Consider the following 12860-nt stretch of genomic DNA (forward strand, 5'->3'; position numbering starts at 1 on the left):
GGTAACAGTAGCAAAAGTAATGTTTTTGGTATTTTGTAGTGATGATAGCAGCAGCAACAGAAAAGTAAATAAGCTAAGAACAATATATGGAAAGCTCGTAGGCAATGGATCGGTGATGGAGAATTATGCCGGATGCGGTTCATCATGTAACAGTCATAACCTAGGGTGACACGGAACTAGCTCCATTTCATCAATGTAATGTAGACATGTATTCCGAATATAGTCATACGTGCTTATGGAAAAGAACTTGCATGACATCTTTTGTCCTACCCTCCCGTGGCAGCGGGGTCCTTACGGAAACTAAGGGATATTAAGGCCTCCTTTTAATAGACTACCGGAACAAAGCATTAACACATAATGAATACATGAACTCCTCAAACTACGGTCATCACCGGTAAGTATCCCGATTATTGTCACTTCAGGGTTAACGGATCATAACACATAATATGTGACTATAGACTTGCAAGATAGGATCAAGAACACTCATATACTGATGAAAACATAATAGGTTCAGATCTGAAATCATGGCACTCGGGCCCTAGTGAAAAGCATTAAGCATAGCAAAGTCATAGCAACATCAATCTCAAAACATAGTGGATACTAGGGATCAAACCCTAAGAAAACTAACTCGATTACATGATAGATCTCATCCAACCCATCACCGTCCAGCAAGCCTACAATGGAATTACTCACGCATGGCGGTGAGCATCATGAAATTGGTGATGGAGGATGGTTGATGATGATGATGGTGACGGATTACCCTCTCCGGAGCCCCGAATGGACCCCAGATCAGCCCTCCTAAGAGGTTTTAGGGCTTGGCGGTGGCTCTGTATCGTAAAACATGATGAATTCTTCTCTCCGATTTTTTTTCTCCCCGAAACACAATATATAGAGTTGGAGTTGGAGTCGGAGGACCTCCAGAGGGCAACAAGGTAGGGGGGCGCGCCCCCACCCTCGTGGACAGGTGGTGGGGCCCCTGGCCTTCATCTTTTGCAGGTATTTTTTATATTTTCCAAAAAGTTGCTCCGTGAAGTTTCAGGTCATTCCGAGAACATTTGTTTCTGCACATAAATAACACCATCGCAATTCTGCTGAAAACAGCGTCAGTCTGGGTTAGTTCCATTCAAATCATGCAAGTTAGAGTCCAAAACAAGGGCAAAAGTGTTTGGAAAAGTAGATACGACGGAGACGTATCAACCCCGCGACACACACACACACCCACACACACACAAACAAACACACACGCATACACACACACACGCACGCATCCACCCACCCACCCCCCCCCACACACACACACTAAGACTCCATCACACACACGCGCGCGCACACACACACATACTAAGACTCCATCTATCTCTCTCTCACACACACACACACACTGAGACTCCATCTCAAACACACATGCTCTAGGTGGAGCATTTGTTCCTACCACCCTTCATCCACCCTTACCCGTATGATAAACAATCACCTTAATTTACTTGTATACAATGGACAAATTCCACTTTACTTTAGTAGTTAGCAAACTTATCATCTGTACCCTTATAAAAAACTGAGTTGGCGATGATGTGTGCCATGCCATCTTGTAATATAGACCGTCTGATATATATCTGAGGGATAGAAAGCAAACTATGATAATTTTGCAAAAGATATACGCACCTCTCTCCACATCCTTATCTCCCACAACCTCATTGCTTAGCAATTGAAAAAGAAAGTCTCCGGAACAATCTAGCATGGTGGCCGCTGCCGCCTACCGGCGCCGTCCATCCCCATGCCTCCGCCCATTCCGACCACCAGTCGCCACCACGCTCCACTCCTCCTCACCTTATCTCCCATCTTTCATTTTTTCCGATGACATTCTCGAGATACCAGTTTTTCGATAAAATTCTCGAAATATCATTAGTTTTTACACATGGGATTACTCCTGCATGGGTAAATCACAACAGGTGTTTGTAAAAAAATGCATACTGATGTTCTGTGCAATGCATGAGCATCTTGCTTGTAATTATATAACGCAAATCACGAGCAGGAAGTGACATTTTTTTACACAACCACGTTAACATGGCCACGTAAATCACTAGCTAAAGTAAATACCATTATACTTATATCCCAATGCAAAAGGTTGAGTACATGTCCGAAGAGTAGAGTCGCACACACGCACTCTGTCTCTCATAATCTCTCTCTCTCACACACACACCAGTTACGTGACGCCCACTTAATCAGACACGTATGTTGCAATTTGTGCACCCGCAGGTACACATGATGATGCGCATTTATTTAAGCTGGACGGCGAACCCAAACAGTAGCTGCATTCATTCCCCTCCCGCCGCCTCTTCTCTGGACGTCGTCGCTCGGTAGAACAATCCTACCATTCTATCACTGACATGTGGGACCGCCAATCGTGGGTCCCACCAATCAGCGAAGGAAAGGCGGGGTAAGGCAGTGATAGCCATGTCAGAGGATCCATGTCCCGCCCGGTAGCCATGGCCCGGCCGAAGGTAACAACATACGCCATACTCCTGCCGGAGCGGCTCTTTAATCTGGAAATTGTAGTGGTCATGCATGCATCTTTTTGTGCTAGCACTCCTATATAAGGGTTGACCGGTCGCTTCCCGCGGACGTGCGCGGGCAGTGGAAGAGGAAGGAGAAGGGAAGCAGGCTGTGGAGTAACGTTTTTTACCACAACTTCTTAGGAAACTGAGTGCAATAATTGAGTAGTTTTGCAAACTACTAGTACTACACCTAAAATGGTTCAAAACCTATACTCCCTTGCCAGCGCGCGCTTCCCACATGAAATAGTCAGCGTCGCCCTGGAGTGTCAGTGCCGCATTAATGCCCGGCCAGAGCGGAGGCGACCTCTCACTGGCAGCGCGACGGCCGAGAGAGCGCCACTTCCCGGTGCACCGACTGCTCCGCGTCGAGGCTGGCCATAGGTCCTGTTTGGATCCATGGGTTAGAGTTAGTTTGAGCTAGTTGGGGCTCAAATCTCTACTCTTATAAAAAACTGAGTTGGTGATGATGGTGTGACTGCCATCCTGCAATATAGACCGTTCGATCTATATCTGACGGATAGAACGTGAACTATGGCAATTTTGCAAAATGATATCCGCACCCCTCTCCATATTTGCAGATAAGGCATTCCCTCATTCATCTTCGTCTCCCACGAGATAAACAGCTTGTATAAATGCATCTTGATGTTCCGTGCAATGCATGGTCCTCTTGGTAGTAGCCCTAAAGTATCCAAGCATGAGGGTTTAAATTGGAGCAAGTTGCACCGAACCCACGAAAAAAAACTATCCCACCCAAGAGGTGCTAACTGGAGATAGTTCTCATTGGGACCACTAAAAAATCAGTTCTCTCTCTCTCCATCAAGTGCATTTATTGTCAATCTAACCCTGTCACCCAAACACCTCTTTGGCTACAGTTAGTTCAGGGTTAGTCATGAGTTAGTCTAACCTCTAGCTAAGTTAGGGCCTCTTTGAATCGCAAGATTGTAAAAACATGGGAATAGGAAAAACAAAGGATTGAAATGTCATGCTCATCTCAATCCTATAGGAGTTCAGGTTGTTTGATTGCATCATAGGAACAATGAAAGATTCTTTCAAAGAGGTTTGACTGGATGCTAGAAATCCTATGGGAAGTAGTACAAAAAATTCCTTAGGAAAAACCCTATAGGATTCAATCCTATGAATGAAACAACCAATATAGGAAAAATTCCTAAGGATTCTAATCCTCCAAAATTCCTATGCAAATCCTTTGAATCAAAGGAACCCTTAGAGTATCTAAATAGGAGCAGTATAGGACATGCAAGTTGCTCAAAGCATACAGTCAAATTTGTACGTGAAAGGATTTTTTTTCTTTTTGAAAACGGAACATGAAAGGAATTTTTTTTGGAATGCTCTTGGCATGTTGCTAACCTGTGATGAGTTAACCGACCTCAATAGATGGCAAAAACGCTAGCCTGCCACACTTTGAGAGAGACGAGGAGGGAGAAGCGATACGGGCTGCTGGATTCTAGAGATAGGTGTCGCACGGAAGCCAAGAAATATGGTGATAGCGTGGGTTAGCCATGTACTGGTATGATGTAACTACACTGGGCTGCCATGTTTCGTACTCTTCCAGTCCACTATGGAGATGATTGGTTGATGTTATATCGCTGAATAATATAAAATATTATGAGTGCAGACGCTCCACCCCGAGGTTCCTTGCTCCTTCTCAGTCGTCGGGAATCTATGTTCTTCCACTCTAATTTTTTTTATGTGATCTTTGTTCATCCTTTTGCCAACACGCGACACATCTAGCATCAAGGTGCACGTGTCATGCAAGTATCGTTCCATCTATATGAAGAACATGTGGGACTGGAACTACGAGACGGACATGTACCCAGGAGTGAACGTGTGAACCTGTGTAATGTAGCGCAGTAAGTGAAGTAGAAAGGCACAAATAGTATGAACATGCATGGCATATAGGCATTTGTCTCTTAGTACCACTAAATGTTGTACGTGCAATGCCCGATGATGTTATGGAGTACGTGACTAAGTACTCTACTACTACTATATTAATTGGAGGCACATATTAGGTTTTATATTTGTTTACGTGTATGCCCCGAGACCTTGCAACTAGATGTGTCTTTCTCTCTACGTGTGGTCTCCGACCCAGAAGTAGAGACGCTCTACCACGTTGTTCATGTCCCACTTCTTTCGCTGACATGTGCGGCATCCAGCACGTGCTTTGTGTTTGGCACTCCTTCGTCGTAAGAATTGAAACGCTAGCATTCATTAGAAATAAAAAATAAATATAAATCACCAGTGATACTATACCACGCGGTTTCCTTGCTCCTCGATATCGGAAAGAATACTTCTGCTCGCCGACATGTGGGACGTCGACCATCCTGGTCCACTTGCCATGCCCGCAGAACTCCAAGGGAGAGTCACCCCGGTCGTCGCGCCACAGTAATTACTAATGAGCCGTCAAATCACAGGCCCAGCCTTACCCACTGTGAAGTTGCTCGGACGAAGGAACCATCATGACTTCGTTGAATTCCGCTTCTTGAAGAAAACTACTGTACCAGCAGTACTGCTAGCTACAGTAGTTACTCCAGCAGAGGCCTCCTTTGGTTCATAGGATAGGAATTTTATAGGAATATGAAAATCATAGGAAGTGAGATGACATGCATCTCAATTCCTGTAGAGAAGGAGATGCCATTTGATGCATAGGATATGAATTTTTCCATTGATTCTAGACTAATGTACTGGTAATTTGCTCTAAAAACTATAGTAGTAACTAGTAGTACTGTTACATGCTCGTAATTAGTTAAACAAACGTACGGGAGACACAGAAACACACACTAACTACTAGTACTACTACTTCTCACATGCTGGCCAGACGCCGTCGTTCTCCTTCCCGTCTTTGTCGGTGACACCCCACCGTGCTAGGATCTCCACCGACCTCTCCGCAGCAGCGCGTGCGTCCTCTTCTTTCTTGCGGGGCGGGCCTCTCTTTTCTTGAGTGCTTTCAGACTTTTCCGCTCCCTCTATGCGGCGTTGGCCGCCTATTGCTCTACTGTCCGTTCGGCCTTGGCAGCTTCAAATTACGCCCACATAGGTGTGAGGTCGCGAGCGGCGACGAACTCGGCACGGTGGGATGCCACTGCTTGCCTACCATTCTGTGTGCGGTCGTGGGCAGCGAGGAACTCGGCGCGGCGGGATGCCATCGCTTCCTTACCGGTTAGTGTGCTGCGCGATGGCATGAACGACGCTTGGTGACAACTCTGGGGTGGAGTGGCCGGACAACCGTGAAGTGCATTGGTTTGTCAAGAGCTCAAGGACAGAAGACGAAGGAAATTTGGATTCCCCTTCAATCCTGGTAATTTATTACCGAGTAAAATGCATTGGCGGTCATTGAACTTGTCTTGATAGCTCACTTTGCTCATTGTATACGAGATATGGTGATTATACGGTCACTGGCTCAGCGTATAGCTCCGTATTTGTCTATTTGACCAGTCAAACCGTCCGCATGCGCCTCATCAGCTCGTGTTCATTATCTATCTATCTATGCAGACCTACCTGTCAGTGGAGAAAGAAATAAAAACCAAAATTATGCGTATGTGACATTACTGTTTAGACGTTTGCTGGAGTCCTCCGCGAACACTGAGCATGTATTCACCCGGCTCAACACCAACGGTCATACTCATGACTCGGTGCCTTGCTCATGTATATCGTCCATCACAACGGCAATTTATAAAACAACCTAGCTAGAGAGGGTACTATGGTATGGAGTATGTACTATCATGAGCAACCGATCATAGTGCCACTGCACACGAGTGTGTGTCTGATCGATTCATCCATTATTCGTAAGTTATGTATGGTTGTGTGGTGTCTAATGGTGGTCGTCGAATGCTAGCTGGCGACAAGAGCGGTAGCATGGACGCCTGGTTGTCAATAGGTGCTGCATATGCTTCAAAGGCTCGTCATCCATGAGTTCACATTTTACCACCACGCCAGCGTCTGACCGCCCTGGCCTACCGAAATCCCTTCCATCGCAACCGTGCGCTTCCCTCCTGAAACGATCACCGTCTCTACAGAACCTCAATGCCGCATTCACCAGCCTTAACTGCAGGTGTAGTTGGTGCGTCACTGACATGCGGGCCTGATGCCCGTTGGGCCCACATGTCAGTGAGACAACGTACTTGCGGTTAAGTCACTGAAGCAGCGTCCGCATTCACGCCTGACGCGACCTCTCACTGGCGCCGGCATTGCAGCAGCGCGACGGCCGAGAGAGCGCCACCCACGCGGCATCCCGGTGCAAGCGACTGCTCCGCGTTAATGACACCACGGCTGCCGACAAACCTACTCCGGTGCCAGTCATCCATCCGTCCATCGCGGCTCATTTCCATTCGCCCACAATATTAACTTGAGCCCCAGCTCCCAACCATAGCCAAAGACCCACTTTCATTCTCCTTCGGTCCCTTCCTTCTGTTGGCACCACTCCAACCATGGCCTCCGGGCACTCCAAAGCTCTGTTGGATGTATTGTCCCAGGAGCAGACGAAGGACATCGGTGGCTCTGCTCCGGGCGCGCTCCAAAGCTCTCTTGGACGTACTCTCACAGGAGCAAACAAAGGAGATCGCCGGCTCCTGCCGGCCTCCCTCTGCCGCCAAGACCACGAAGCTGGCGCGCGTGCGCGGGCGCAGCCGGCAGCGAGGAAGAGTAGTACACGGTAGGTCGCCACCGCTCTGGTCGCAGGAAGGCCACCGCTCCTCCACTCAGTTGACGCCAAGCTTGGTGGGATAAAAATCGGTGGCGGATTAGCCGCTTGACCGTGACATGGAGGCGGAAATCTTCATAACCTTATGCTCCGTCCTGCCGCCGCCGACATCCCGACGACCCTCAGGTATAAGTTCTTCGAAAGCGGCCTTGCTCTACTACCCCAGCTCCCCACGTGTCTGCATGTGCATATTTTTCTACTCCCATCAGCTCTTCCGAAGCCACCTAAATTTTTAGTATTATTAGAGGTAAAGCTACTTCATGCATTCAAATCTAGGGCTTTGTTCAAACAACGAAGAAAGGGGGGAAAGTTGTAGCATGAATCTAGGACTTGATTCAAAGAGGAAATAATATGGTGAAAGTAGTAGAGACCGGATACCCAACCAGTCTCTTGGTTGAAAAGGGAAATAATGGGAAAACACAGTACAAACTGGATAAGGAACAGATCTATTATTGGTTGAAAAAAGGATAGAAAGTGGCGGCTGGTGGACAAGTCAACAGAGTATGTCCAGGATTAGATTTGTTGCCCTCACATAGTAAAAGGTCTCCAGGATTAGAATTGCTGCCCTCACATAGTAAAAGGTCTCGGGATTAGATTTGCTGCCCTCACATAGTAAAAAGGTCTCCAGGATTAGATTTGATGCCCTCACATAGTAAAAGGTCTCCAGGATTAGATTTGCTGCCCTCACATAGTATAAGGTCTCCAGGATTAGGTTTGCTACCCTCACATAGTAAAAGGTCTCCAGGATTAGATTTGCTGCCCTCACATAGCATGAACAAACTCGGCATCACCACTTTATGCCTCCTTGAAGGTACATTGTGCTGATGCGTCCACTGTCGCATGTCCTTATACCAACCTTTTGCTGTTGTTAATGTAAGGGCGCATGTAAAATGAAGCAATCACACTGTTACCTTAGAGACATGTCTAACCAGTGTTATTGTTAATCTAATGCCTCCAGTGATAAGATGCAATTAAGCTGTATTACAAATGGCACTCCTGCTATTTTCCCCAGTATGATAAGTAAGTTGCTCCTTTAAACTGCTGAGTGTCCTGGTGTCCCCACGGTCCCATGCCCTTAAACCAACTCTTTAGCTGCTGTTGATTTACTGTCCTGGTAAACAAGCAATGCCACCATTAAAGTAATCCCATATTTGAGGAATCTCATTGTTGATCGTAATGCTTCTGGTAACATGAAGCATTGCTGACATTTTAAAATTTCTATTGTCCTTGCGTGATTGCCATGAACATAATTAAGATGCTTCTTTTCATTTCCTATATGTTTTGTATATTCTTATTGACAAGCAACTGTTTACTTTCTATCTTTTTGTGCAGATAGGGATATCCATTTCATTGTTGCTATTTGTGACCTTTTGGTGAACTGCACAAAACACTTTTTTTGGAATGAGTGTCTTGTGCAGTTCAACTAAAATGTCACGTGGGAAACATCTCACAATTTTGGTGGAACTGCACAAAATGGTGATTGGAGTTTCCAAAATCTCCGTCAAGTTCTGCTGGTAATCTCGTGCAACATTTTATTAGCCTTTGCAAGATGAGCCGTCACTATCACCACAATAGACTGCACAAAAGGATAAGAAAATTATAGTTGCACCTTACATGAGTCGGACAGCCAACCTTAATGTTCCTCAATTTTAGTGCAACTACTAAAGAAGAACCTGCCGGCTCACGAGAGCAAGTACTTCTGTCTAGCTGAATGATGCAATCTTTGATTCATTTTAGGTGAATTGCAGAAACAGGCGCATGAATTGAATCATGGAACTCGAGGCAGGCCTCATCCGAGTGGAGCTGCAGGTTGAGTTCAAGTAGGCCACTATTAAACTGAAATCATGCTCTTCTTGTTTGTGTTGTGCAAACATGAATACTCAACTACAAATGTTGTGACGGTCAAGAGCATTCGCCAAGTTCTTCGATCGTATGACATGGCTAGCCAAGATGGATTTAATCCCGATATTCACTTTATCAAAAGGCTCTAATGGGTTGGTTCTGAATCTTGCAAGCTGGGAATCAATGAGATGTGTAGGCATCTTTGTTGTACTTCTTATTTGAATCTTATTTGTTGGTTCTGAATCTTGCAAGCTGTGAATCAATGAGATGTGTAGGCATCTTTGTTGTACTTATTATTTGGATCTTATCTGTTGGTTCTGAATCTTGCAAGCTGGCAATCAATGAGATGTGTAGGCATCTTTGTTGTACTTATTATTTGGATCTTATTTGTTGGTTTTGAATCTTGCAAGCTGGGAAACACGGCATGATGATGTAGAGGACAACAACCATAACAAACAGTTCAAACCTGGTAGTATTATCTTTGTGAAAGTGCGACAAATGTGTTGATCGTGTGCGTCCTGAGAATAATAATTCTAATTTTTGTGCATGTTGATCCTATGGCACTGATAGAACGAGCCAATGCATTGCTTGTTTTAAGTATAAATTTCTATTAAAACTAATTAAATTTAAGTAAAGTGACCACTAACTCCCGTTATTACAGTACCAATACAGACCTGCTCATGAACCGACGTGTGGCCGGATAGGTTTCTTAACGGAGGCATTTGAATGCGCCAAGCGTGCATCTTCTGTCGGGCGTGCAACGGACAAGGGAGGGGTAGTAACTGTTGTTGCCTGTACACACTCAGTTTACTGTTGAATCTAATTCCCCAAGAGCTGAAAAACGAACAGCTGCCGCCGCCTACACACTCGTTCACTTGAAAACACTCCAATGGCGATCCGAGGGGTGAGCCTGCTGGATATGGACTTCAGCAAGGAATTCTGTCGTGGTTTTGTCACGGCAGATGTCCTAGTGTGAGGACATAGTCATGAGGCCAACGCATCTACGCGGTAGCGAAGGGGTTGGTCGGAATTGAGAGACGCGAGGCGGATCAACACACAAGACGAGGATTTAGACAGCTTCGGGCCCCGGGAAACATCATCCGGTAATAGCCCTACATGCTGTTTGAGGCTAGATCTCATTATGCTCATGAGGGAGTCGCCGTAAACCGGCGCTCCTAGTTGTGTCTAGCCCTAGAGATTATCTTCTTGCTTATTGCTCATCCCTCTTTGGGGAGCCCTGCCCCTCCTTATATAAGTTAGAGGGGCGGGTTACATGTGGAGTCCTATTAGGACTAGGACTAATTTACCTTCTAATACAAACCGGATACAAGTCCAGGTCTTAACTCCTTGTAAGATAAATGTTCCTCACACCTTTCCTCATAAACTGGCCCACCATAACATGAGCCGGCCTTCTGGGCCTTGGGCCTTGTCATCCATCTGAAACACGCGCCAGATCACCGATGAGTCTTCAGGCTCGTGAATCGTCATACCAGTGAACCGCCAGACACGTAAGTCGCCAATCCTCTCGCGGGTTACCAATGAAACGCCAAGTCCGGCCGGGTTATACTTCCGGCCGGTTTACGCTGCGGGGTATATCCCTGACATTAGCCCCCAAGTTTAGCTTGGATTTATCCATGGTAAACTTATACCGCAAAATAAACACAAGGACCAATTTGACAGGTTGTGCTCCGGGTTAAGAACTCTTGTAAACCGGCACCTGAACATCCTTAAGTCCTTGTCATTTCCTTCTTCTAGAAAATTAGGGTCAATAAACCAGCTTCATAACCAATTTGCTTCCAGGAGAAACATTGTAAATAAAGAATCCATTTGAATCGGCCTTCAATGCTATATAGCCCCCAAGTCTTGATCAGAAACAAAGTAATGATTTAAGACTTGCTTCAATATAAATATTACCACTTTGAAGAAATCCATGTTATTCATCTCAATCACTAGTAAAGACTGAATACTCCATAGATGTAGCCCCCAAGTGCCGGGTTGTCATGCTTGCAGCAACCTGGGACTTGTAATTGACTTATGCTCATAAAAACTTCAACCAGTGTAACCCCCAAGTGCCGGGTTGTTATGCAATAATGAGCAGGGACTTTATAAATATAATCATCCTTCATTGAAAATAATATCATATGATGTAACTCCACCATGGGGCTTGAACCCACATCCACAAGGTTAAGAGCTTTATGTTTTACCAACTGAGCAGTGGACCTTTGAATATAACGGATTAAGACTTATGTACCTTGAATCATAATACTGGTTATTGATAACCATAAAAAAACCAGCCATGTTTGGCTATTTGAAGATTTGAATAATATAATCTGGTTTAAAAACCTCAATCATTCAATATCATCATGAAAATCCAGCCAATTTTGGCTATGAAATATATGAATATCTTACCAGTTGATAAGTAAATCCGGAGTTTAAATACTCGGCGGCTCTTGGCCGATGGCGACTTAATGCACATTCATTGTAAGCCAGAATTTTTATAACCCGACGGCTGATAGCCTTTGAGAAAATCCAAAATGGATAACCCTTTTCAAGCATCAATTTTGATGATGAGCTTGAATTTATATATCATAATTCTGCAAATCCTGCACAAAGTGTAAATAACATATGCCCTGGCAACTTAACGTCGAAAACCAGGGTGGGTAGCCACCCGAATGCATTCTTATCTTGCACACAAGTAGATCACAAGAATCCATGGCGGTTTACCGCAGGGCGGGTCATAATGCCCATATAAATAGCCAGGGTTTATAACCAAAGTTGTAATTGAAGATGATCAAATATGACATAGATGATACCTGTGACATTGAATCACCTCATTGGTTTAACCAATTCTTGTAGTGAGGGTGGTAACCCCAATCTTCAGTATTGAGAACTCCTTCCTTAATTTGCCGGATTATGATAATAAACCGTACCGGGATATAATAAACACCGGATTCTCCTTATAACATTGGCGACTTGTTAGTCAAAACCAGACTGGGTTAATAAGTGCCGGATTACAAGTGATCATGTACAAACCACTTGCCATTGAAAGTTAAGCCGGGTTAATGAACGCAGGTATATCCATGCACATATGATACATGCTATGATGATGTAATGATGATGCAACATATGATGCAATATATGATGATGTATATGTATGATCAAGAGGGTTTAAGCTATGGTTCGGATACGACCAGAGCCCCCATGTAGTCATAATTGTGGCATTGCGCCGATCAAGAGGTGTAACTATGGTTCGAATACGACCAAGCCCCCAAGTGATTTCCCTAGTGCCCTTATGCCTATCAAGAGGTGTAACTATGGTCCGAACACATAGCCCCCAAGTGATTTCCCTGCTGGCCTTATGCCTATCAAGAGGTGTAGCTATGGTTTGGATACGACCAAGCCCCCAAGTGATTTCCCTGGTGCCCTTATGCCTATCAAGAGGTGTAGCTATAACGTTCAAAAAAAAGAGGTGCAGCTATGGTTCGGATACGACCAGAGCCCCCAAATGATTTCCCGGGTGGCCTTAAGCCTATCAAGAGGTGTAGCTATGGTTTGGATACGACCAGAGCCCCCAAATGATTTCCCTTGAACCGGATTTAAAACTGGAATCCTTTCTGATGACCCGGAACTTCTTCGTTGAGTCGGGATTTTGTAACTATCATATACTTTCTAAGCCGGAAATTTTCTGACGGCCTTTAAATTTTCGTCAATATAACAGTAGCCTCTAGGACCGGGTTATCTTTCCCTCCATC

Source organism: Triticum dicoccoides, chromosome 1A, assembly GCF_002162155.2.
Source record: "Triticum dicoccoides isolate Atlit2015 ecotype Zavitan chromosome 1A, WEW_v2.0, whole genome shotgun sequence".
NCBI lineage: Eukaryota > Viridiplantae > Streptophyta > Magnoliopsida > Poales > Poaceae > Triticum > Triticum dicoccoides.